This window comes from Diplotaxodon limnothrissa, linkage group LG16, assembly GCF_057381915.1.
Source record: "Diplotaxodon limnothrissa isolate DT_005_m linkage group LG16, D_limnothrissa_male_GT1.1, whole genome shotgun sequence".
Classification (NCBI taxonomy): Eukaryota; Metazoa; Chordata; class Actinopteri; order Cichliformes; family Cichlidae; genus Diplotaxodon; species Diplotaxodon limnothrissa.
Window position 1 is genome coordinate 1,389,963 of NC_140611.1, and position 25,285 is coordinate 1,415,247.

At 45.2% G+C, this 25,285-nt stretch overlaps 1 protein-coding gene across 1 annotated transcript in view; it reads right to left on the reverse strand.

Moving 5' to 3' along the window:
* Positions 1–23,954, reverse strand: part of raph1a (Ras association (RalGDS/AF-6) and pleckstrin homology domains 1a) — a 75,910-nt gene extending 51,956 nt beyond the window's left edge. Inside the window, exon 1 of the mRNA XM_085373973.1 lies at positions 23,757–23,954. The gene's annotated coding sequence lies outside the window, so the exon portion shown is untranslated. The remainder of the gene's footprint in view (positions 1–23,756) is intronic.
* Positions 23,955–25,285: the final 1,331 nt, after the last annotated feature.

The following is a 25,285-nucleotide window of genomic DNA, read 5'->3' on the forward strand; positions in this document are numbered from 1 at the left end:
GAGTAAAAGAGAGAAAGTTAATGCTCGCCTGCAGTTTGTCTCTGCATTGCTCGGGGTCACCTGGACCCCCACCGAGGGCTGTTGACTTCCCGTCGCTCGCCGTAAGCGATGAGCCCCACCCCTGTCTGCCAGCGCAGACCTGAGCTGAGAGCAATTATTAGAAATGACTATTAATAAGTGAACTGTTTTAAACCCTGTTAGGTGACGACCCTGACCCTGATGTTAATGCGACGGTAGTCGAGCTCGAATCCCAGCCTGGTGGAGATCAGCTGATGGGTCTGATCCTGACCGCGGTCCTCGCCACAACAGCAACCCAAAGACCACACAGTCACCCCTGCTCCTTTCCCCTTCTTCCTGCCCCTAAGCTCACAGTGGTAACCACCAACATACCCGAGTCTGTGTAGCATTATATTACACTGTATTATAAAAAGGGAATTAGAATACTGGTGATACTTTCCACCCAACCTCTTAACCTGGAATCCAGCCTACAGCCTGACACGCAGTGAAAACACGATCGCACAAACCCTAGTGCTGCTTCCAACATCAGCTTTAACCTAACCTGTTAACCCTGATCTACCAGAACCAAAGGCCTTTTGATACTGACCCAGGTACTTGTGATTATGGAGAAGACCAGCACGCACTGACTAAACCATCATAGAGACAAGCTCAATGTTACCACTGGAGCTGATGGAAATATCATGGCCCAGCACAGCACCAGTGCTCTATGCTGAGCCGCTCTGCATCAGAAGAATAAAGATGTGCTTAACAGCAAAAGAGTGCATGAAGCTGTTTTTAACATAGTGAAGAAGTTCCTGCCTGAAGACACCTACAGAGCAGCTGCTGGAGGAGGTGAACACACTCCTCTTTCATTCTTTCCATCCACACATTTTTTCAAACCAAACGGAGGATTTGAGCTTCCAACTCCACAGTGAAAAGGCCGCCAGACTTAACTCTTGGATTTAGTTTCTCAATATTCACTGCACAGAAAAAGTCCATAATTATCAAGTTGGCTAATGCCACGAGCAGCATAGGTCTGAGCGTCGCTCCACGTCCATCCAGACAGTGTTTGGATCCACACAGAGACAGGAGGACGGCTCACATACTTTCCATCTGTGGCGGAGAGCTGCTTGGATATAAAAAGGTAGCTGCGGTTTGGTTTGGACGTGGTGCGCCTATGAGACTGTGTGTTTTCACATGTGATAGAGTGAGCACAGAAAAACAGTGGCTGTTCCAGGAGGACTGCGAGCCATAACACACAAAAGCTTCACTGCTTCCTGTACGGAAAACAGGCAGCATGGACACAGTCTTCAAACACACACAGCTCTGTCAGCAGTTACATCAAGACGACCAGCCAGCAAACCCCAAACACAAACCTATCTGTCCCTCTACACTCTGTGCGAGCAGCTAACACACACAATCAACACAAGCTCTTCGAGTCAGACACACAAACACACACACGTGCATCGCTGCCACACACGTGCTCTCCAACGTCTTCTGCTTCAGACATGAACGGCTACGGGACACAAACACACTGCACCACTCGCTGCTGCGATTTGTTTGCCTGTGAGGAGGTAACCTCAGTCTTTCACACCATCATCATACGTGTGTGTGTGTGTGTGTGTGTGTGTGTGTGTGTGTGTGTGTGTGTGTGTGTGTGTGTGTGTGTGCGTGCGCGAGAATGACAGGGAGGCTGGTGGAAGAGCGGTAGCGAGCTTAAACACCGCTGGTATCTAAAAACATTGACCGCACACAAGACGAGGGCGGAGCCAGGGTGAAGTGGGCGGAGACGGCTGTTAGAAACAGTGAAAGGAAAGATTTACAAGATGGTAGTGAGACCAGCTATGATGTGTGGGAGGTCAAACCAAGACCCCTTTATGCAGCTGGATCCAGCAGGTGGTCCACTGGGTGTACTGGGGTATCCAGTGGGTCACGTAGCCCACTCCGCAGGACAGTTTGATGCGTTTCCCTCTGACAGCGGCTTCTGATCATTTTCAGTGAATAAGTGAAAACACGTTCACTGAGTTTCAAACTAAGAGCATCAGTGCTGCTCTCTCTTTGAGCCGAGCTCTAACTCTACGAACTATCTATGACGGCCCACAGCCCACTTTGATCTGGAGTGGACCAGTGAAACCCTCCTTTGTTATATTTAACTGTTTGTCTAAACTGTTTGTTCAAAAAACCTGCTGTGACACAGAAACAAATCTGTCAGCTCGACTCTGGAAGAAATAAACGTATAAAGTTACAGAAGAACTTGTGGTAGCTCAGCGCCCACACTGCCCATGTTTGTGTTGTTCTTTGAACTGTAGTCATAAAAGCATTTTTTCACAAAGGTACAGAGGTTTTATTAGAGACACAGCTAGGTGTTTCTTTGGTACTGAACAGCAGAAATGAGGCACACAGAGGGACAGAGCTGTGCAGGAAGTGCGACCGTGATGGAAGCAACAGCCGCACTGAGAGGGAATTCTGTTTTTCAAACATGAAGTTTTGCTCTCGTTTGCTTTGGTTCAGCAGTGACGAAATCTGGATTTTCAGAATCTGTGGGCTTTCCACACTCGGTGGGCACGTCCTGCACGTGGGAGCCGCGCTTGGCGTCTCCATTTTTCGGCGGAATCTATTTAGCTGCTCTTTAATCGTTTGGCGTTTTAGCTTTTTGGTGGTCGTTGAAATGGCTTCAGCGGAGATTCTGACGTTTCCATGGATACACGTCTGTATTTAAATAACAGATCCGGCGGTACATCGCGTCGAACTACATGTTCTCCCTCTCACCCGCCGCACCGGGGGCAGTGGGGTTCACACAATCGAAATGCATCATGGTAGATGTAGTTCAGGGTCAACACTTTCAAGCAGCGTACAGGAAACTGATTTGAAGAAGCTCTCGCGCGTCACAAAACGAGGCGGCGGCCACATTTGGTTTGTGTTTCAAAGGAGCACAAATTGTTTCTGATGTCTGATTATTATTATAATGTTTTGCAGGTTTTTTTTAATAATGGACATTAAATAATCACTTGTGTAAAATGTTGTTTACAATGTAACAATCATGCAAAATTAATTAATTACATGTAAAATACTTAATTGTACTTCCAAGTATTACTCCTGATTTTCAGTTCTGCCCAAATCAGAAATCAAATAAAACCCTGAGAAAAAGACTCCTCACATTCATAATAGACGTGTTTCACAGGTCAGTTAAAGTGTAGCCGCCGTGTCTGTAAAACCAAACAAACCTACTGTTACCTGATGCTCAGGTCTTTCAGCCTCCACAGTGCAGACCAACGGCATGGCCCATATTTAGAACGCAGTTAAAGGAGATTGTTTAAGAGAGAAGACAAATTTCAATCAGAATGACTTTCACTTTAAGCACCTGACATTCCTGACAGAGGAGCTGCTTGGTGATGATAGGGAGACGTTTATCTGACCATCACTCACTGCATCATTCACAAGTTACAACCTGCGATCCAGTCATTCGAGCGCATTAACCTCCAGAGTTTGTTGCTGTTCTCAGTAAATCCAAGTTTCCTTGTTCCCTGTACAGAGATCTGCAGATGTGGGGAAACAGGCGGCGACGTTAACAGCAAAGCAGAAAAAGACGCGTACAGGAAGCAGTGAACCTTTTCCAGTTTTCTCTGGAATCTTCTGTAATGGAATAGTCACTGTTTTGTAAATGCAGCATTCTGTCCTGTTTGAACGTGAGCTTATTAAAACCTAAATTAGTGAAACAAATCAGTTTAACATCCATGAAAACAGGATTTATTCAGTTTAAGTTAGAAGTTAGCAGGAAGTTAGCTCGCTAGATTCCACCTAAACATGATATATCATGTTCTGAGGGAGAGATTAAAACTGATAAACAAATGTTGGAATTTTATATATTTTATAAATACATTCAATTTAATTTTCAATTCAGTTTTATTTATTCAGCGCCAAATCACAACAACAGTCGCCTCAAGGTGCTTTATATTGTAGAGTAGATACAGAGAAAAACCCAACAATCATATGACCCCCTATGAGCAGCACTTTGGGGACAGTGGGAAGGAAAAACTCCCTTTTAACAGGAAGAAACCTCCGGCAGAACCAGGCTCAGGGAGGGGCGGGGCCATCTGCTGTGATTGGTTGGGGTGAGAGAAGGAAGACAGGATAAAGACATGCTTTGGAAGAGAGACAGAGATTAATAACAGATATGATTCAATGCAGAGAGGTGTAGAAACACCCAGTGCATCATGGGAATCCCCGGCAGCCTACGTCTATTGCAGCATAACTAAGGGAGGATTCAGGGTCACCTGGTCCAGCCCTAACTATATGCTTTAGCAAAAAGGAAAGTTTGAAGCCTAGTCTTGAAAGTAGAGATAGTGTCTGTCTCCTGAATCCAAACTGGAAGCTGGTTCCACAGAAGAGGGGCCTGAAAACTGAAGGCTCTGCCTCCCATTCTACTTTTAAATACTCTAGGAACAACAAGTAGGCCTGCAGAGAGAGAGCGAAGTGCTCTAATAGGGTGATATGGTACTACAAGGTCATTAAGATAAGATGGGGTCTGATTATTTAAGACCTTGTATGTGAGGAGCAGGATTTTGAATCCTGGATTTAACAGGAAGCCAAAACAGGAGAAATCTGCTCTCTCTTTCTAGTCCCTGTCAGGACTCTTGCTGCAGCATTTTGGATCAGCTGAAGGCTTTTCAGTGAGTTTTTTGGACATCCTGATAATAATGAATTACAGTCGTCCAGCCTGGAAGTAATAAATGCATGAACTAGTTTTTCAGCGTCACTCTGAGACAGGATATTTCTAACTTTAGAGATGTTGCACAAATGGAAGAACGCAATCTTACATATTTGTTTAATATGTGCGTTGAAGGACATGTCCTGGTCAAAAATGACTCCAAGGTTCCTCACAGCGTTACTGGGGGCCAAGGTAATGCCATCCAGAGTAAGAATCTGGTTAGATACCATATTTCTAGGCTTTTCAGGGCCGAGTACAATAACCTCAGTTTTATCTGAATTAAGAAGCAGAAAGTTAGCGGCCATCCAGGTCTTTATGTCTTTAAGACATTCCTGCAGTTTAACTCATTGGTGTGTGTTATCTGGCTTGAGCCAAATTCCACTGAATTTGGAAATTTGGAAAAATAAAGCACGTACTGAGTCACTGCAGAGATTTCTGTGCTGGAAATGACTTTACAGGGAATTATTACGATGCAGGCACATGCACATGTTTACGTGCATTTAGTTAAAACTTGTTTTGTTTGCCTGCAGAAAGCACCGACTGGATTCTGAGTCCAGTCATTTCTCAGGGTTTAACGCTGATCCTGTTTTTACTGCGTGTCAGACTCCGCCTCCTTGTGAGGGCCATGAGCATTTTCTTGAATTTGAATCTGACGTAAAGCATTTGAATGCTTCTTGCACTGTTCCCCAGGCGAGCTTTAAAAAGAAGGAAACAATGTCAGGCTCCACTCAGTGCAATCAGAACGATAGTCCTGATCCCCAGCTGCACAGCCGGCCCCTGGATCTCCGCGAGGGTCGAGGGACATAGACGCACAAAGACGAGACGGAAACAGAAAGAGAGAGAGTGGCTTGGCAGAGTCGTGCAGCTCAGGGGATAAACATGGAAGGAAAAAAAGGAGAGAAGAAGAAATCACATTCAATTTTCCAAGAATGAGGGCTGTGCAGTAATACAGCAACAGCAGCCTGCATCTGTCTCCACATCTGTGTGGGATTAAAGAGACGCAGCGGTGCTGAACTTCAGCGTTTGCTGCAGATGACTACACACATCTGCAAACGTCACACACATCCATACCAACACTTCGCTGTCCACGTGTCTCACATTATAGGACAGTACAGGACATGCTGCTGTGCTGCATTGCTGTGGGGCAACCATAGTTCAGGGGGTTGGGAAGCTCAACCGGAAGGTCGCCGGTTCGATCCCCCAGCTCTCTCTGTCCTGGTCGTTGTGTCCTTGGGCAAGACACTTTACCCTACAGCCTATTTGTGTTGGCCAGAGGGGCCGATGGCGCGATATGGCAGCTTCTGTCAGTCTGCCCCAGGGCAGCTGTGGCTACACCTGTAGCTGCCTCCACCAGTGTGTGAATGTGAGAGTGAATGTATAGTGGCATTGTAAAGCGCTTTGGGTGCCTTGAAAAGCTCTATATAAATCCAATCCATTATTATTATTTAGAAGCCACAGCTTTATAATAAATAAGCACCGAGCTGTCAGATGCAGGGGTTGGAACCATTTAAACTCCAGAATATAAAAAAGAAAGCATTTTTGTTCTTGATGCTCGAGTTGGATTTGTTGACATCTGTGGCTGACGGCAGCATCACGGTGGCTAAAGACCAGTGGAGACGGGCTGTCGTTGTCACAGAAGTACTGAAACCTTTTGGAAACTCAGCTGCTGCAGCTTCACTTTCTTGCTAAGATACCTCAGACAGCTAACCATTGCTTTCCACAGCAACATGTCCTGAGCTTCCTGTGTCAGGTGTTTCATACCATTTTAATGCTCAGTTATATGTGGACGTCTTTGGGTTTTACAAAAACACATTTCTAGTTGTCACATTAGAGATTGATGCAGTATTAATGTTTGAACCTTATTTGTCTTAGTTCTACTTTGATTTGTGTGAGTCTGTTTCTTCTCCAGGAGTCGTGTTGTTCAGCCACTGAAACTATGACAGGAATGTGTCTCAGACTAGGGCTGGGCAATATGACCCAAAATTCATATCTCGATATTTTTTTTAAAGCCATAAGTTAAGAACAAAAAGAGAGTTCTTAGTCACACTGTGTCCCAGATGTCACACGGGCACTTTTATTTACATACAGCATAGATGTACATGAAGAAATTACTCAAAAATAAATTATCAGCATTTATTAAATAATCATGCTCCATAAACAAAAGAAAACAATGTTGTTTTTGTGCATAACAAAAAGCTCACAATTGTGCAGTCAAAATGTAAACTAATAGACGCTGAGCATAATAACAAAGAGACAGATTTCACAGCTGCACCACGTCTCTGAACAGTTGCCACTTGTGGTCCTTATACATACACAGTACGGTAATATTACGTTGAAGCACAGTACGTATCACTCCGCGAGGCTCCTCCTCGGTAGCCGTAATCCTCCGACAATCCATCAAGCGGTGCAGCTCCGTAGCTTAGCAAAGTCATATTAAAACATTTTTTGACAGATTGCTGAGTGCCGTGTACCACATAAAATCGGTTCGCGGTCAGTAAGCATAACCAGAATTCATACATAAGGCGCACTGTCGAGTTTTGAGAAAATGAAAGGATTTTAGGCCGTGCAGCCCCTTCGGGCTGCATGTCGTTAGCGCGGTTAGCTCGTTAGCGCGGTTAGCTCGCTAACACGTTGACGCCGTCCAGCCCCACGCACGGGGCGATCCGAGGTAACTCGCTAACGGAGATTTTCCGCTTTCATCTTGTCGCTGCCTGCAGGTGAAGCTATGGGGGAGGCGGAGTTGTGTTCAGTGAAGGAGAGGCGAGGCCGAGTAACGTTGCGTAGAGACAAAAGTGGACGAAAGAGAGGCAAACCTGCGGCTAATTATAACGTAACATAGACTATATCGATATAAACGATATTGTCACATCTTATATCTCATATGAAAATATATCGATATTTTTAAAAAACTCAATATATCGCCCAGCCCTATCTCAGACCAACAGCAGCCTTCTCTACGGCATCCCTGACCTCTGAACCTTGAGTGGCGTGTACGTGTTTCCCTTACGCACAATCCAATAAAAACCACTGAGATTTGCTAACAAGTACAGGAAGGATCATTGTACCAGTCTCTGATTTACCCGCTGGGTGTTTTCTTTACAAAGTTGTCCACTAAGGGGAGACACTGGAGACCAGAGTACTGCTACTCATCTGGATACTCCATTAATACTGTGTGTGTCTATGTGGGAGGCAGAGAAACACACACAAACAGACACACACACACAGGCTGAGTCATTGCATTCAGCTGCCAGCTGCCTGTTTCAACAACAAACAGTAAAAACCATTTACTTCTACCAGTGTGCGCACACACACACACACACACGTGCAGCTTCATCACTGCACTGCCTTCATAAATCCATATGTTCAGAGCTTAAACACTTCGTGCATAACTCGGTTGTCCAACCCTCATCTTAAACCAGCCTCAAAGTTAACGAGCAGGAAAAACCCAGCTCTTATCAGGGGTTAACGTGGAAACCCCGTGTGTGGGTTTGAAACAATATCAACCAACATCAACAACACGCACAATCACCAGTGGGTGTGGGTGTAACATTGGGGCAGATACCATCAGTGGACTGATGTCTACTTTTAGACTTGCTGTTGACAACCAGTGGAAAACAAATAGCTGAGGAGGAAGCTGCTTCCACCAAGCTGTGACCAAGCAGACAGCATGTAGCCTCTCTGGGTGCTGACCATAATCCCGCTGTGTGATAATGTGTGGCTGCAGGCTTCACACTGACACAGCACCACGCACAGGTGGTGTGTAACAATACCCTGCAGCTCACTCTTTGGCCATTTATGACACGCTGTGTGCACACAAGGACATTTCCAATCAGACTTCAAACAGCTGAAATATGTGGGAAAGACGATGTCAGAGGTGCTTTAGCATGAAATCATGTCTTTGTTAAAGGTGAAACATCTGCACGTGCACCGCGACGTCTGAGGGGTGGTGTTAATGTCCACTTTAGTCCCGCTCTGAGGTTTCTAACCATGTGACCTTTGTTTTATGAACAATATCTTGGGAGTTTGAGCGACATTTTTTCCTTTTGTTACTGTCGTCAGAGCTCCGGTTGGGTTGATGACGGCCTCAGGAGTGACCCGCTGTAGTCTGGTGACAGCTTTAAGGTTAAAGAACTATTGAGCTGCTTAGGACTGCAGGTCCTAGAGCCTTCCTCGGCTGTCATAATGGCACATCAAAGGGCTAACATGATACACAATCATATTTGCTTTTTGTTATTTCTCCTCTTTAAAGCAAAGAACTTCATGGCTGAGATCCACATAGTGCTGGGCGATATGGAAAAAATATTTATCACGATATGAATTATTTTATATCACGATAACGATATATATCACGATACACCACCTCGCAGTCCGTAAACAGCAGAAGAGGGTGCAATCTTTGTTAATGAAACGGATGGTTACGCTCGTGTAGGGCTGCGTATCTCTGCTCGTCCACAGGTCAGCAGCCAAGGCTTAATGCACGACACTGCAAACATCCTGCTCTACTTTGGCCCGGCATGCATCGTATAAGCGAGGCAACTCGACTTTACTAACGACCGGGCATAACGTACCTCGGATCAAGGACTGGGCAGCACGGTGGCACGGTGGTTAGCACTGTTGCTGCACAGCAAGAAGGTCCTGAGTTCAATTCCACCATCAGGTCTTTCTGTGTGGAGTTTGCATGTTCTCCCCGTGTTTGCGTGGGTTCTCTCCGGGTACTCCGGCTTCCTCCCACCGTCCAAAGACATGCAGCTTGTGGGGATAGGTTAATCGGATAATCCAAATTGTCACTAGGTGTGAATGTGTGAATGAATGTGAGTGTGAATGGTTGTCTGTCCTTGTGTGTTGGCCCTGCGACAGACTGGCGAACTGTCCAGGGTGTACCCTGCCTCTCGCCCTATGACAGCTGGAATAGGCTCCAGTGCCCCCCGTGACCCTGAAAAGGATAAGCGGAAGCGAATGGATGGATGGATGGATGTTAGAAATGATAGAAGACAAATGTCCACACGATATATATCGTCATATCACCCAGCACTAATCCCACGTTTCCAAACGGTTCAACTTCACCACTTACAGCTGACTATGGGATATCTCGATACATTCACAGCAGCTCGTGAAGGCAGACAGCGTGGCTGGCTGTTTGATTTTCTACACCAGTGGCAGTGGGACTGAAAACAGCTGAATTCAAAGATTCAGAGGTTTGGTCCAGTGCTTTTTGTCCCTGCAGTGTGTGAATCAAACTGGAGTTCTTACTCCCTTAGTCCAAGGTAAACTGTCTAAACACAAACAGTTCAATGTGCTGGAAAAGTGTCCCTGCTGATGTGCTGTGCTGCTCCGTCACACCCTCTGTCTGTCTCACCCCTGGGATGAGATGGAATTTCCTGAGAGAAGGAGGGATGACTTTTCCATACACTTGGCTAGAGGAGGACAGACATGCAAAAGAAAAACCCCAAAAACATCAGATGGTGACCTAGTTTGACCTCTCTTAGCCTCCAGTGGCAATATACTGACAAACTGCAGTAGAGCAGCTGATACAGATGCCAGAGGAAGCACACGAGGCCAAACGTCGACTCTGTGCTCGTAGGCCTCTGCGCTGCTCGGAAACGCAGATGGGCTAATTCCCATAACAGAGGTCTAAGTGCTGCTGAGCAACCAAGCAGAGCCTCGCACAGTCACTGAGAGCTCTCATCAAAATAATGATTCCAATCAAATGCATGTCCAACTGGAACAAAATGAGAACGCACAGTGGAAGCAGCAACAGACGACCGGAGAGAGCTAAAAGAAACAAACTCATCGTCTGCGTTATTAATCGAACAGCAACCTGCTCCTTCCATTGTGTCAATACATTAGAGCAGATCCTTCTTTTATTTTGAAGGTGCGAGGGCAAAGGCCTCAAGGCAGCAGAAATAACAGGTTAACTCGATGTGTCCTCGCTCCATGCTGCAAACATTCATGGTGGAAATTTAATTTCCTCAGAACTGTCAGCGTGCGTCTAATGATGTGGCCGTGTGTTTGGAAAGCCTCGTGAATGAACTAAACTAACGTCATCTTTGTACAAACATGTTTGTTTGTAATGTGTAATTGTCCACGACATCCCAAAGCCATGCTTTGATTGACTTAAGTCTAGTGCCATTTCCTGTTTGTGCTAACGGTGCACAGCCCATCATGCTGTAAATGCATGTTACACAGTGGATACAAGCGTGGAATGGGAACAGCCAATCAAAACATAACTGTTTAGATCAGCTTTGACATCATTCGTCATCAAAACGCATACATTTACCCTCATTACATCCATCTAGAGCTGGGCGATATAAGATTTTTTCATATCACGATATGTTTTTTTCGTTTCAGGCGATAACGATATCTATCACGATATAAGCCAAATAACTACATTTGTAAGATTTAAATGTGCCGTTGCTCACAAGTAAAATGTGAAATAATCAGCAGCTTGTTTTTATTTAAATATTTATTTCCCATAATAAGTTCAACAGGGTAGATGTACTTAAGGAACACGAGACTTTTTCAGATAAATAAAGGCAAATATTGCAAACTACACAAAAGGCAGCCGCTAAAGCGTTTAAGTTTCAAAACAGAACAAACGAAACAGACTAAACTGTCAATTCCACTTAGAAACAAAATATTAATTCTAAAAATAAATCTTAGTTTGTTTTACAGAAGAACAGACAAAATTGACTAACTTTTGTCAATATCAAATAAACTGAGAACTAAAAGGAAATTCTCAATCTCTCCTTGTTGTATAGCTTAGCTTTTCAAACAGTTTTAACAGTTACTTTAGTCTGACAAAAGCCGAATGACGAATCAGCGCTTCCAGTCAGAGACTGAGGCTACGTCCACACGTACACGGGTATTTTTGAAAACGGAGATTTTCCGTTTTCGTTTAAAAAAAATAATCCCGTCCACACATAAAGGGAGAAATGAAGGAAAACTCTGCTATGACCATGCCAAAGCAGCAGGTGGCGCTAGATTCCTAACCGTGCAGAAATGTTGGCCAATCAGAAGTCTAGAAGCCTCGGTGGGAAAAAGTAAACAAAGCTGGGGCATAGAAGCAGAACAGAGCCGTATGTGTGGAGGGACAGTAACTGTGTGTATATGTAAGCATTTAAACACTGCAGAGAGTAGAATTAACAGTAACAGTATTGTAGAAATTCATTTCACCGAAACAATAACGTGGCGCACAGTGTGACGTCAAAAAATGCGCAAACCTTTGACACTGCGTTTTCTCCGTTTTTCTAGTCCACACGTAAATGCAAAAACTGAGTTTTCAAAAATCTTCGTTTTCAGTGACCAAAAACGCCGTTTACGTGTGGACGAAAGGTGCAAACGCATAGAAAAAATTTTCAAAAATACCCGGGTACGTGTGGACGTAGCGCATGCACCAGTTTATTGTATTTCCAGACTTGCTTTCGGCACAATTTACAGTGCACGCTACTCTGTTTTTTGTCAGACTTGAAATAGCCGAAATACCTTCACACTACGGAACTTCTATGGCTCTTCCGTTCGACAATCTCTATGGCATTGGAACCATCATCTGTTTTCTCTTCGGTAACCTTCGGTCACGCTCGGTTGATTTTTCTAGTCGGCACACTCATTTCCTCCATTACCCGGGCGGTGCGGTGGCTGGCTGCTTCCCAAACAAATACACATGTGCGGCTTGGCACTTGTGCTGTACGTAACAAGTCACATGACGTGACGCTGCGGCTGTGATTGGTTCGGCTCTGCGCTACGTAATTTGGAATGGCTGTTCTTTTTTTTTTTTTAAGAGGACAAGAGCGGCGAGGTCTATCGTGATAGTTAAATTTTTCTATCGAGAAAAAGTTATATCGCGATACATATCGTTATCGTTCTATCGCCCAGCTCTACATCCATCCATCCCATCCATCCATCGTCATCCGCTTTATCCGAGGCCGGGTCGCGGGGGCAGCAGCCTAAGCGAAGAGGCCCAGACCTCCCTCTCCCCAGCCACCTCCTCCAGCTTATCCGGGGGAACACCAAGGCGTTCCCAGGCCAGCCGAGAGATATAATCTCTCCAGCGTGTCCTGGGTCTGCCCCGGGGCCTCCTCCCGGTGGGACATACCTGGAACACCTCACCCAGGAGGCGCCCAGGGGGCATCCTTGTCAGATGCCCGAACCACCTCAGCTGGCTCCTTTCGATGTGGAGCAGCAGCTGCTCTACTCTGAGCCCCTCCCGGATGGCCGAACTTCTCACCCTATCTCTAAGGGAGAGGCCAGCCACCCTTCGGAGGAAGCTCATTTCCACCGCTTGTATCCGCGATCTCGTTCTTTCGGTCACTACCCACAGCTCGTGGCCATAGGTGAGGGTAGGGACGTAGATCGACCGGTAAATTGAGAGCTTTGCTTTTACACTCAGCTCCCTCTTCACCACGACGGACCGGTGCAGCATCCGCATTACTGCAGCTGCAGCCCCAATCCGTCTGTCGATCTCCGGCTCCCTTCTCCCATCACTCGCGAACAAGACCCTGAGATACTTGGACTCCTCCACTTGGGGCAGGAACTCATCCCCGACCCGGAGTGGGCACTCCACCCTTTTCCGGCTGAGAACCATGGCCTCAGATTTGGAGGTGCTGATCCTCATTCCCGCTGCTTCACACTCGGCTGCGAACCGTTCCAGTGCGAGCTGGAGGCCCTCACCCGATGAAGCCAACAGAACCACATCATCCGCAAAAATCAGAGATGGGATTCTGAGGCCACCAAAGCGAAAGCCCTCCGCCACTTGGCTGCGCCTAGAAATCCTGTCCATAAAAATTATGAACAGAACCGGAGACAAAGGGCAGCCCTGGCGGAGCCCATCACCCACCGGGAACGAGTCCGACTTATTGCCGGCAATGCGAACCAAGCTCTTACAATGGTTGTATAGGGATCGAATGGCCCGTAGCAATGGGCCAGACACCCCATACTCCCGCAACACCTCCCACAGGACACCCTGAGGGACACGGTCGAATGCCTTCTCCAAGTCCACAAAACACATGTAGACTGGTTGGGCAAACTCCCATGCACCCTCAAGTATCCTCGAGAGGATAAAGAGCTGGTCCAGTGTTCCGCGACCAGGACGAAAACCGCATTGTTCCTCCTGTATCCGAGGTTCGACTAGCGGACGAACTCTCCTTTCCAGCACCCTGGCATAGACTTTCCAAGGGAGGCTGAGGAGTGTGATCCCCCTGTAGTTGGAACACACCCTCCGGTCCCCCTTCTTAAAGATGGGGACCACCACCCCGGTCTGCCAGTCCACAGGTACTGCCCCTGATCTCCATGCAACATTGCAGAGGCGTGTCAACCAGGACAGCCCTACAACGTCCAGAGCCTTCAGGAACTCGGGGCGGACCTCATCAACACCAGGGGCTCTGCCACCAAGGAGTTGTTTAACTGCCTCAGTGACCTCGCCCCCGGAAATTGGCGGGTCATTCCCCTCATCCCCAGACTCTGCTTCCTCCTCGGAAGACGTGTCAGTGGGATTAAGGAGGTCCTCGAAGTATTCCTTCCACCGCCTGACAATTTTCTCAGTCGACGTCAGCAGCGCTCCGCCAGCACTATACACAGTGCAGGTAGAGCACCGCTTTCCCCTCCTGAGACGCCTGACGGTTTGCCAGAATCTCTTCGAGGCAGTCCGAAAGTCTTTTTCCATGGCCTCTCCGAACTCCTCCCACACCCGAGTTTTTGCTTCAGCCACTGCCCGAGCCGCATTCCGCTTGGCCTGTCGATACCTGTCGGCTGCCTCCGGAGTCCCACAGGCTAACCAAGCCCGATAGGACTCCTTCTTCAGCCTGGTGGCTCCCTTCACCTCTGGTGTCCACCATTTGGTTCGGGGATTACCACCACGGCAGGCACCAACCACCTTGCGGCCGCAGCTCAATGCAGCAGCTTCGGCAATGGAGACGCTGAACATGGTCCATTCGGACTTAATGTCCCCAGTCTCCCTCGGAATGCTGTTGAAGCTCTGCCGGAGGTGTGCGTTGAAGATCTCGCGGACTGGGGCCTCTGCTAGACGTTCCCAGCACACCCTCACTACGCGTTTAGGTGCACCAGGTCTGTCCAGCGTCCTCCCCCGCCACCTGATCCAACTCACCACCAGGTGGTGATCAGTTGACAGCTCAGCCCCTCTCTTTACCCGAGTGTCCAGAACATATGGTCGCAGGTCTGGTGATACGATTACAAAATCGATCATCGACCTACGGCCCTCATTACATGTTAAATTATAATCTATGTACCACATCATTTTACAGTTATTATGTGTATTATAGTTTATTGTTGGGCAGTTGGTGAAGATGTAAAGCAGGTACGGTGCTGTGCAAAAGTCTTCCCACATTTCTTTCGATTTTTTAGGAAAATGGGAAAAAGGTGCAGTTACTGAAACATGTGCAGACATCCATGGAAATATCAAGTATGAAACAGTTGAGCTTGACAGTCAGTATTTGGTATGACCGCCTTCATTCGTCCATACAGCCTGAACTCTAAGGCAAGCTTTCCAGTTATTGCTTAAATAGTCTTGAGAAATATTTCTCTAAGCTTTTTGAAGGGCGCTCCAAAGCTCTTCTTTGGATGTCAGCTGCTTTTTGTTCTGTTAGATTGCAGAGGAGGCCAGACCATGAATGACACAGCTGCACTTTGGTTTTTCAACTAGGGCTGCCACAAACGACTATTTTGACAGTCGACTAATCAGATCATGTAAAACGTACGGCTTATTGCACCAGCGTGCATCTGCTCTTATACAACTATCAGCAGAGATGGGCAGTAACGCGTTAATCCGATTACTTTTTTCCAAGTAACGAGTAAAGTAAGGAATTACTATTGCAAAAAAGCTAATTGGATTACCGTTACTTTCCTGTAGGAAGGCTGCGTTACTGCGTTACTAAAACCGTGATATTTTTTTGCGAGAATGTCTCATGACAGTGACGTAAGCGAGTGCGACGTTCGTGACAACAGCTGTGTGCAGATCAACAATGGATCATATATCGAGTGCAGGAGAGAGTATGAGCGTGCAGCGTTTAAAGCGTGGAAGTACTGACCTTACTTTGAGTTTGATTCCATAAAAAGTGACAAAAACATTAGCGTCCGCTGTGCGTGGGAAGAAAACGTCTTTTTACAGCGAAAAACCCCTAAACTTCCAAGCAAGCACCGAGTGCGCTACGACGTAATGGGAAACTCACAGAGAAACTCGCGGATTCTTCCACTGACCGCGGCACACCTGCACCAGGGTAAACCTCCGCCTACCCCACTCCTGCTTTACAGGTGAAAATAGAGCAACAGGACCGCTGAGTCTTTGACTTTATTTATTTTCTGCTGTGTTTTACTTGCATCTGAAAGAGTGAGTGTAAACACAAAAAATATTTTATTTTATGTGCTGGAATAGGTTTAAATGTTAAACTAATTTCTTCCAGTCAGAGAATGTTGCATATAATTAAATGTTTGCTTGATGCATAAAGTTAAAAGATTAAAACTGATAAAACAAGTTTTAAAAAGAGACTTTTCCATTTGATTACATTTTGTATGATGGATTATGTAGAAAAAGTAGAATTGGGCTGAAAGATCTATCCCTTTATCACCTATTCAGGTTGTAAATCGTGTTTTTAAAAACTAACTAAGTAACTAAGTAATTACTTTTGAAAATAAGTAATCAGTAAAGTAACGGGATTACGTTTTTGAGGAAGTAATCAGTAATTAGTTACTGATTACTTTTTTCAAGAAACTTCACCAACACTGACTATCATTAGCTTACAGCTTGAAGTGTTTCAGGTCTGTGCTAACTAAAAATAATCAAGATGATAGTTTGCAGATTTGCAGATTGTTTTGGTGAAGTTTAATAAACTCAGCCGTCTGCTCCTTGCTATCTAAAATATAACAGGACACCGGAGTATATTCTCCACCGTCTCACACTTCTGATAATCAGTTCTCTGCTTGACGTTTATTCAGCTGTGTAAAAACTATAACTTTAATCTCAGCCAAACCGATTTACTCAGGAACAAATAAAATACTGAAAAAAGCCAAACAACAACATTTTTAAGTTATCTAAGTGACTTATATATCATGCTTAACCTGAGTAGCCAAAGGCCGCGGGGGGTTGAAAATGATGTGCAGGGAGTCCGCTGTTCTCGCTGTGCTCTAGTGAGCCTTGAACCCCACTATCGAGCTGGTCGGTAACAGACGTCTCCGAAAACGTCGGAGCGCTCTTGCAAATATGTGATGTCTTGATAAACCGAACAGATATTTGAAGTTTACACGGCTAGGGCCACATTTGGAGGAGTCTTCGAATTTGGACAGTCTGTCGTGTCGCTGTAACGTAATCGGCCTACAAATGTGGGCTCAGGAGGATGCAGTTCCTGAATTTGGACACAGCTACGATACCGGACACAGCTTCTTCTTCTTCTTCGGGGTTTGACGGCAGCTGGACTCCTTGTACATGCAGTGCTGCCATCTTCTGTTTCAGTCCGTTATTACACTCTTAAATCCTACTACTTATTCCTGTATCTTTCGGGATCTTACAAAGCTTCAAACGACACATCGACTATTAAGTTAGTTGTCGACGATTTTGATAGTAATCATGGCAGCCCTATTTTCAACCCATGTATGTTTTACTGCATTGGCAGCATGTTTGAGATCATTGGACCTCATTTACTAACATCTGCTGCAGTTTGTACCGGACTGTTTTGTTCTGACCACAATGCGTATTTATTAGTCAATCTGATTCATTCGAACCGACAGTCTAACAGGATCTCCATACAGTTTACATACCATCTGCATTCTGCCCCACCCCCATTACTGTAGTGACGCTGGTGTAAAAGAGAGGCCAGCACCTCTAAACCTAACAGTAGAAATAAGTGTCTGAGGTTGTGGTCGTAAATTTTGAAGCCATCCTGATAACCTTCTCCCACCAAGGATGTGGAGATCCAACCTCTTTAGATCCAATTAAAATCAAGACACTTAAAAAGATGCTCTGGAACAGAGTTTAATACACTGAATCATATGAACAGCAGGAAAAATACATACAGACATTTAGCAAGAGAATTACATAGCAGAAAGCAAGCAAAGCAAAACCCCGGGGTGTACAGCCTTAAGCACAGACAGCAGAACAACACAGAGACGGACAGAGAGCATCAGCAGAGGGGAAACGAGTGCTGGGGGTGTCCTCTGGTCCCCTGATATATAGGGATCAGTATCCCCGCCCCCTGTTGCTGAGTAACTTTCCCACCCGTCCAAACACAGCTGCAGGGGTCAGGTACAGGCCAGGGTACGGGCAGCCCTGGCTGAGGGCCCTGCCCAAGGGGACACCCTCAGGTTAGCCCTTTGCTTTGCCTTCTGACAATAGGTCACAGCATGGTCAAAGGCCACACATTAATCCTAATTACTAATATATAATCTTATAACTACATAGGTTCTTAAAACACTTCAGTGTAGTTCAAAGTGTGTGTGTGTGTGTGTGTGTGTGTGTGTGTGTGTGTGTGTGTGTGTGTGTGTGTGTGTGTGTGTGTGTGTGATTATATCGTCGTATGATATTTTATCGTGATGTGTTCAGGATCTCTGTTACAATGTTACTGTTTTGGTAACATTGTAACACTCAAAGACGTTGAGTGTGTATTGGGGAAGGTTAGTTACCGGAGAACTCTCCCCTTACATTACCTGCCCTGTTACTGTAAAACCTTAATAAACCTCGGTGAAGCAAAATGTCTTGTGCTTAAGACTCTACATGAAAGTTAAAATATATCTGTTCAGTGCACATAGATATATAGTGTATATAGTTACAGGAGGAAGAGGTGCAGTTTTCCAAAGTGTCTCCATTGGAGCATTTTTCATGGATTCAACCACAGAAATGGGAACAAAATCAAGCTAATGACACAACTGCTAAGTCTGGTACATGTAAACACAACACTAACTCATCTCTCTCTAGTTAGGTGTTTTATGCTTGGATGATTCATGGGTACAAGGACTGGATTAAAAGGCAGTGCCTGTACTGCCTTGGTGAGCTGAGGTGGGTAAGGCAGCCAATGTCCCAAGAAGCCTGGCAGCTCAACACTGCTTTAAAAGACTACAGGAAATTCTGACTGGTTGGGAGCAAAATATTGAAGAGAGCCTCAACACTTTTGTGCAATGCAGTATAATTATCAGTAATATTTGATCAAAATATCTGGGAAATAAAGAACATCACCTTTTCTCCCCCCAGGTTGTACTTGTACCACACATGCGCAGGTTTTCACAGCTGCTTCATTAAGCTGGGCAGACACTGTGCGATTTTTTCACCGACATGTGGTGACACCCTCACGACGGTCGGGAGGATTTCAAACAAGTTTGAAATCCTCCCGACCAAGCGATTGATGATCGGGAGCTGGTCGTGAGGTGTTAATCGCTTGTCGTTGCCCCACGTATACTACACGATGCACGATGAAGGGCAAACTCGGGCCGATCACCAAAAAGGTCGCACGACTCAAAAATCAGCTCAAAATGGGCCAAAAATTGCAGAGTGTGAGCCCAGCATTAAGTGCTTTATGCAACATGCTCCTTGCACCAAATCAGCGAAGCCTGTTCATGTTCTGGTTTGCCAAGAAAAGCAACCAGTATACTTATTAGCAGTGATGATTACTCAACAATATATTATTGTTTATAATGTTTATGCGCTTGGTAATTAGGTGAGTTTAACTGCAATGCAGGGCTCGCAAAATCGCTAGCCCGACGTCCCGGGGCTAGTGATTTTTCCAGTCGGGCTACCAAAATCTCTCTCTGCCCTGCCCGTCGGGCTATTGTAGGAAGGAAAAATATATGTCAATGCTTTTGCATTCTTTCGGAAATGTAGCTGGGTAATTATGTCATTGGCATGGGTGAGCCACTGTCAATATGTGACATATTGAAATCGTGTTTGAATTTGCGCTTGTTTTTTGCTTTCACTTTGCAATCGCGCGAACTGTGTATAGAGAGCGACAGCACTGATCTGTGAGTGATGATAATTTGTGCACCAATTCCTCTGACATCGTCTTATCAATCGTTAGCTTACTACGCAAACATGACAAGTGAAATCTCCCGCAGCTTAAACGTGAGAGGTTGATCGCGCAGAGAATCGCTGAGCTTATGTGAGTGTGTGTAAAAGCAGCAGGATATATATTTTAGTTCTGCTGAGCCAAATAAGACAGGTCAGGGTGAAGAAGTGACAGCCAAAGAAAAGCTTACCACAAAACGGAAAAGTTGTGACAAATCAGACTATAAGGCAAAAAGAAAGTGCAGCTTCATGGTTTCATGGACAAAAGAATTTCTGTGGCTGCAACATGACGAGCTAAATAACCAGGGCTGCACATAAGTGGTCCACAGGTGCGCATTCGCTGTCAAAATAAAAAACGCGCACAAGATAAGAAGTTGCAACGCGTGTTTGCATACATAAGATTTTCAGGAGGAGGACAGACATTTGTTTAGAACTCTTAAAGATGTCGAAGAAGCTCCTTTAAGCAATTACTGTGATGTTCCTCCACCTCCAAACAAATGTCAGAAGGAGTCCGAACCACAAAAGAAGCACGTATTCTTGGAAAAGTGGTTGCAGGAGGTGAGCTGGCTTCAAACAAATGATGAACGCACAGAGATGTGGTGCAGAATGTGCCGTGAAAATCCCACTCTAGGACAAAAACAGTGCCTTTTATATGGACGCAAACGCGCGCTGCAACTTCTTATCTGGTGCGCGTCTTTTATTTTGACAGCGAATGCGCACATGCGGACCACTTATGTGCACCCGTGTAAATAACATAATGTTCTGCCGGCTGTGTTGTTGGTTTTCTCTCGATTTCTGAGTCGACAAGCGCCTTTGTTACTGGGACCAGTCATTTTAAGAAAGGCCCCCATTAGAACCCATGAGAAATGCAAGAAATGCATTATTGCTGTCTGCAGTATCTTTCCCAGAACAAACACCAATTGCAAATAACATAGTAAAATAAACCTGAAAAATCAGTTTAGAACAGCTACTATGTTGCAAAGAGTGAACTACCACTGGCACAATGTAGCCGTCTGTGCAAACTTCAAAAAGCAAACGGCCTCGATCTTGGTTCCACTTGCCTCTTACCCGTGACTTCAGTGGAAATTTCAAATTCAGGATCTGACACAGACTGATTCATGTCCTACACAGTTCTTACAAGTTCATAGAAATTTCTGTTCAATTAGAACCAAGTGTTTGAGTTGATGATTGTAATTTTTATACAATGTTGTAATTTGTGTTTCAACAATTTTTTGATGAATGTTTTGTTTCCTTTACAATATTATACTTTAATGTATAATATTGTAAAGGAAACAAAACATCAATCAAAAAATTGCTCTCTTTTTTATTCGGGCTACTTACATTTATTTTGGGCTACCAAAAACTGAAGAGTCCCTGCCCGAAGGGCTACCAGGGATTTTGAAATTTTGAGAGCCCTGCAATGGTTAGCCAAATGATGTTCACGATATTTAAACAATTTAAACATGTAATCCACACCTTGCCAGCAATAAGCAGCAACTCGTACTGCATCAATGCTAAAACCATCAAAAATGGTGTCACGCTGTTTAAAAAGGCGCCAGGCGACTAAATCAGCATGTCAGTGAGGGCACAGTGGACAGTGTAGTCCAGGGGCTGGTCACACATAGCTGGGGAAGCCTTGAGTGGAATTAGGGCATCTGAGATTTTTATACTCCAGTTCACTCTCAGCACCACCCGGAGACACGGGATCCTGCCCCACTTTGCCGCACGCGAGCGCGTTATCGAGGCGGGACTTCTCAAAACTGCCAGAACAATTAGACTGGAGCTCTGACGAGCCCAGTTCCAGACGTTTACGCCTTTACGAGTGGTTTTAAGAACATTTGGTTGAAATGAGGCATCACACATTTGAATGAGAAACGTTTAAAGCTGTTAGTGTGGTGAAATCATTCTGAATACTTTATATATCATTTCCTGTCTTGTGTCACGAGTGGACGCGATTAACTCCTCAGTTAAAGAAGAGTTTGTGATCACAGTCTCATTCCCACAAAATCAGTTGTAAGTACAACTTCATGTTGCACTACATCAGTACACTTACATCAGGCTTCTGTGACTGAACACACTACACTGCTCCTACATCTTCAGTCACACATTGGTACAAAGTGTGTGCCACAGCCCTTCCTTTTACTACAATGGTGAGTGAATGAAGCTTAGATCTTGTAGCTGTGGAGAGACTTGTGTAAAAACGTGTGCAGCTGTAGCAACAGGTCCACGGAGACACGAGCAGGAAAAACAACATGAGTCTTGTATGGAGATGCTGGAGCATCTGACCAGCAAAAACCAACATGCTTCGACACGGACGCTCTGAAACGACAGGAGGAAGCCTGTCGAAGAACCTTAGAGACGAGCACGGCAAGTGAACGCGTCAGGATGTTCATACCTGAAATCTTCCCAGCAAAGCTCCTGGAACAATCTCCCATGTGGAGCTGCAGGTTTGCCCTTCTAGCTGTTTGCCTGTTCGGTCTGGTTTGCACTCAGGAGTTTAAGATTAACCGTAACCACGTTAATCAGAGAAACTGCTCCATATTCTGCTCTCTCTCATAGACTGTATATAAAAGACAGACATGAGTAACCATTGGATACTTCAAAAGGAAGATCTTTCGTCATTGCCATCTCACTACTTTTTGAAGTGGTCATGATAAACAGACTGGTTCTTATACAGCGCTTTCTACTCTACCTGAGCACTCACAGCACTTTATACAACACGCATTCAGCCATGCACACCAGCATGGAACATACAATTCAAATAGTAATACCAGCATGTGATAAAAAGTACTGATGATATTCTTCTTGGTTATAAAAAAAACAATCACAATAACTGTGGTTTGGCAGAAATATTGTGTAAGTGCCTGCATATTATATTAAAAAATAAGATAATTTTGTGTAATTTTAGCATTATTATTAACATGGCCTGTTGGGAGCTGTATCAAATCAGCGCCTGCTAAGCCACACCTCTAACGGCTGTAACACAACTAAACCACGCCCCTATATTTAGTGTCAATAATATGGCTGGCTGTGCAGGAAAGGCTTCCAAAAGGTCGGTTGTTGACATGTGAATCTGTGTGTTGTACAGTTGTGGGTTCAGCTAACCGCCCTGCTAGCATTTCCTAATACCACTGTACATCTCTATGGACTCAAAAACAAACAACACTGCACACACCGTAACCACCAACACTGAGGAGTGGAGTCACGTCATTTAAACACCTGACAGCTTACAGCAACACATAAAAAATGGCTGACCACCACTTCTAACCCTGCTGGGTCCGTCAGTGTAGACGGACAGGAGTGTGAGCAGGAGGACAGACAAGAGAGGAAGTTAGACCCTGACGGTGCACGGGAGGAGGACAGACAGACAGATGGCAGGCCTGCATGTCTAATGATGCTGCGTTTGGAAGGACTTTTAAAGAAGCCTCGGGGCGAGCCTTCGTCTGCTTATTACACAAAACATCACGAAAATGGAAACTGATGCTCAAATCACATCAATGCGCGTAATATGTGGATGCGATTTAACAGGACAGCAGTGAGTTGTGAGGCAGCTGCGGGGGACACGCCCATATCTGTGTAATGCTATATGAAGGCCACGCCTAGCTCGCGTCAGCCCGGCATGCCTGGCCTCGGAGCTACGCCGATATTCCGCCTGGAAAGGCGATGCAAGCCGGCTGCTGTTCCCCGGCGACCCTGCGCATACAGGCCGGGAGTGTGTGCGCAGCAGGCCCCGGCGCAGTGTGACACTACGAGCAGCGAGCCCGTGTGTGCACATGCAGACACCCCAGTGCCTTTTTTCTGTCACCCCCCCCTCACATCCTTCTCCTTTCTTTGCACACATGCAGCTTCTAACGGAATTAATTAGCTCTTATTGCAGCGGATGTTAACGAATGGAAATCGTGATGCATTTGTCACAAAACGAAAAAGCTCCGGTGTTCCAGCAGCCAGGAGAAGCCGCTTTAGTGCTTGATCCACAAAGGTTACCGAGAGAGAGGGAAAGGGTGAATGCGGTGCGATGAAGATGCGTTTAGGTGAGCGAGGAATCGGGCTACTTACTGTGCGGATCCAGGGAGGAAAAACCGCAGCCAGCAGCGGGAGACGGGACCGAGGAGTCCGCCGGGAGCTTCTGCGGTGTCACGGTGGACACTTCGCCGGGATTCTTGCCGGTTTTCACCGACTGCCCTTTTCCCAGATAGCCCAGATTCCACTGATTTCCCTTGCTGCTACACTGAATCCCAACACCGCTGCTGATACTGGAGGCTGGCACTCGGAGCACTTCCGGCGTGACTTTCACAATAAAACTAGAAAGATGAGCCCTTATTATTATTATTATTATTATTATTATTATTATTTAATAACTGACAATAAATAATGATAACATATTTATGTCATATTTATGTGTTTACATTGTAATGATAACTTTGTGGTAGCGGGCTACTCTCTTGTGTATTAATTGTAGCTCATTTGCCTTGGGAAAAAAAAAGCATTATTATTAGTACTGACATTTGAGAATGCCACTTCTCATGTTTATTTGGCTAGGCTACACAATATTAAACACTTTTAGGTTCTATTTTTTATTTATCTCAATTTAGATTGGATTTTTTTTTTTTTTTTTTTTTGTCATTGTAGAAGTTAAACTGAGGGAAATAATCCAGTTCCAGACTCCACACAGACCAGTGTATATTACATAAAAAAAGGAAGTTTTTGTTTTTTCTCTGTATATCAAATTTTAGATTTAAGGATTGAGAATAAAGTGCATATAAGGACCATACAAATAGGAATTAAGCTTTTACTGTGAAGCCGAAAACGCCTCACTTCCGGTATTCTGCAGTTTGACTTGACGCTACACCGGATCCCAAAAAAACTTGTGGGAGCGCGTATCCTCACACTGCGCGTTCCCGGTGGCTCATTTCCTGTCCTGCCCAACCCTTAAATCAGCCTTAACCAATCGGTGCTGATGAGTTCATTCTATTCTATTCTCATGTCATCTGTTTGAAAAGTTTATAATATAATATAATATAATATAATATAATATAATATAATGGGCCAACATGTACCACGCACACACAAAATAGGCACCTGGTCCGATTTAAGAAGCTTTTTACATCCAAGTCTGACCACGTGGTCAGACTTGGATACATCACTGTGTGCATGTGTGCACCAAGGCTGGACTGGGACAAAAAATCGGCCCGGGCATTTTGACTAGAGACCGGCCCACCAGGATAAAGATTGAAAATGTGATGTCATTCAGGGGTAAAACAGCAAAGGATTCTGGGAACTTGTGGCAAGCGGTACTAGCGCACGCAGGCTTTCAATTGAACTCAGTCACACAGCGATAATAAGAAACCCAAAAAATGTCAAGAAGCTGTTGTATTATTAACTGCAATAGCCGGTCGCATGACAGCCACGGGAAGCCGACGGGTAAAGAGATCGTTTTTTTTAATCGGATTACGTCGTTGAAGAGAAATTTTTTAAGCCATGTTTCCGAAGTAAGAGCCAACGGATGGTCTGGATATACCAAATATAACGTCTCAGAACACTCCAGCTCACAGGTTAGTCTGCTCCAAGCATTCCCACAAAGGTCA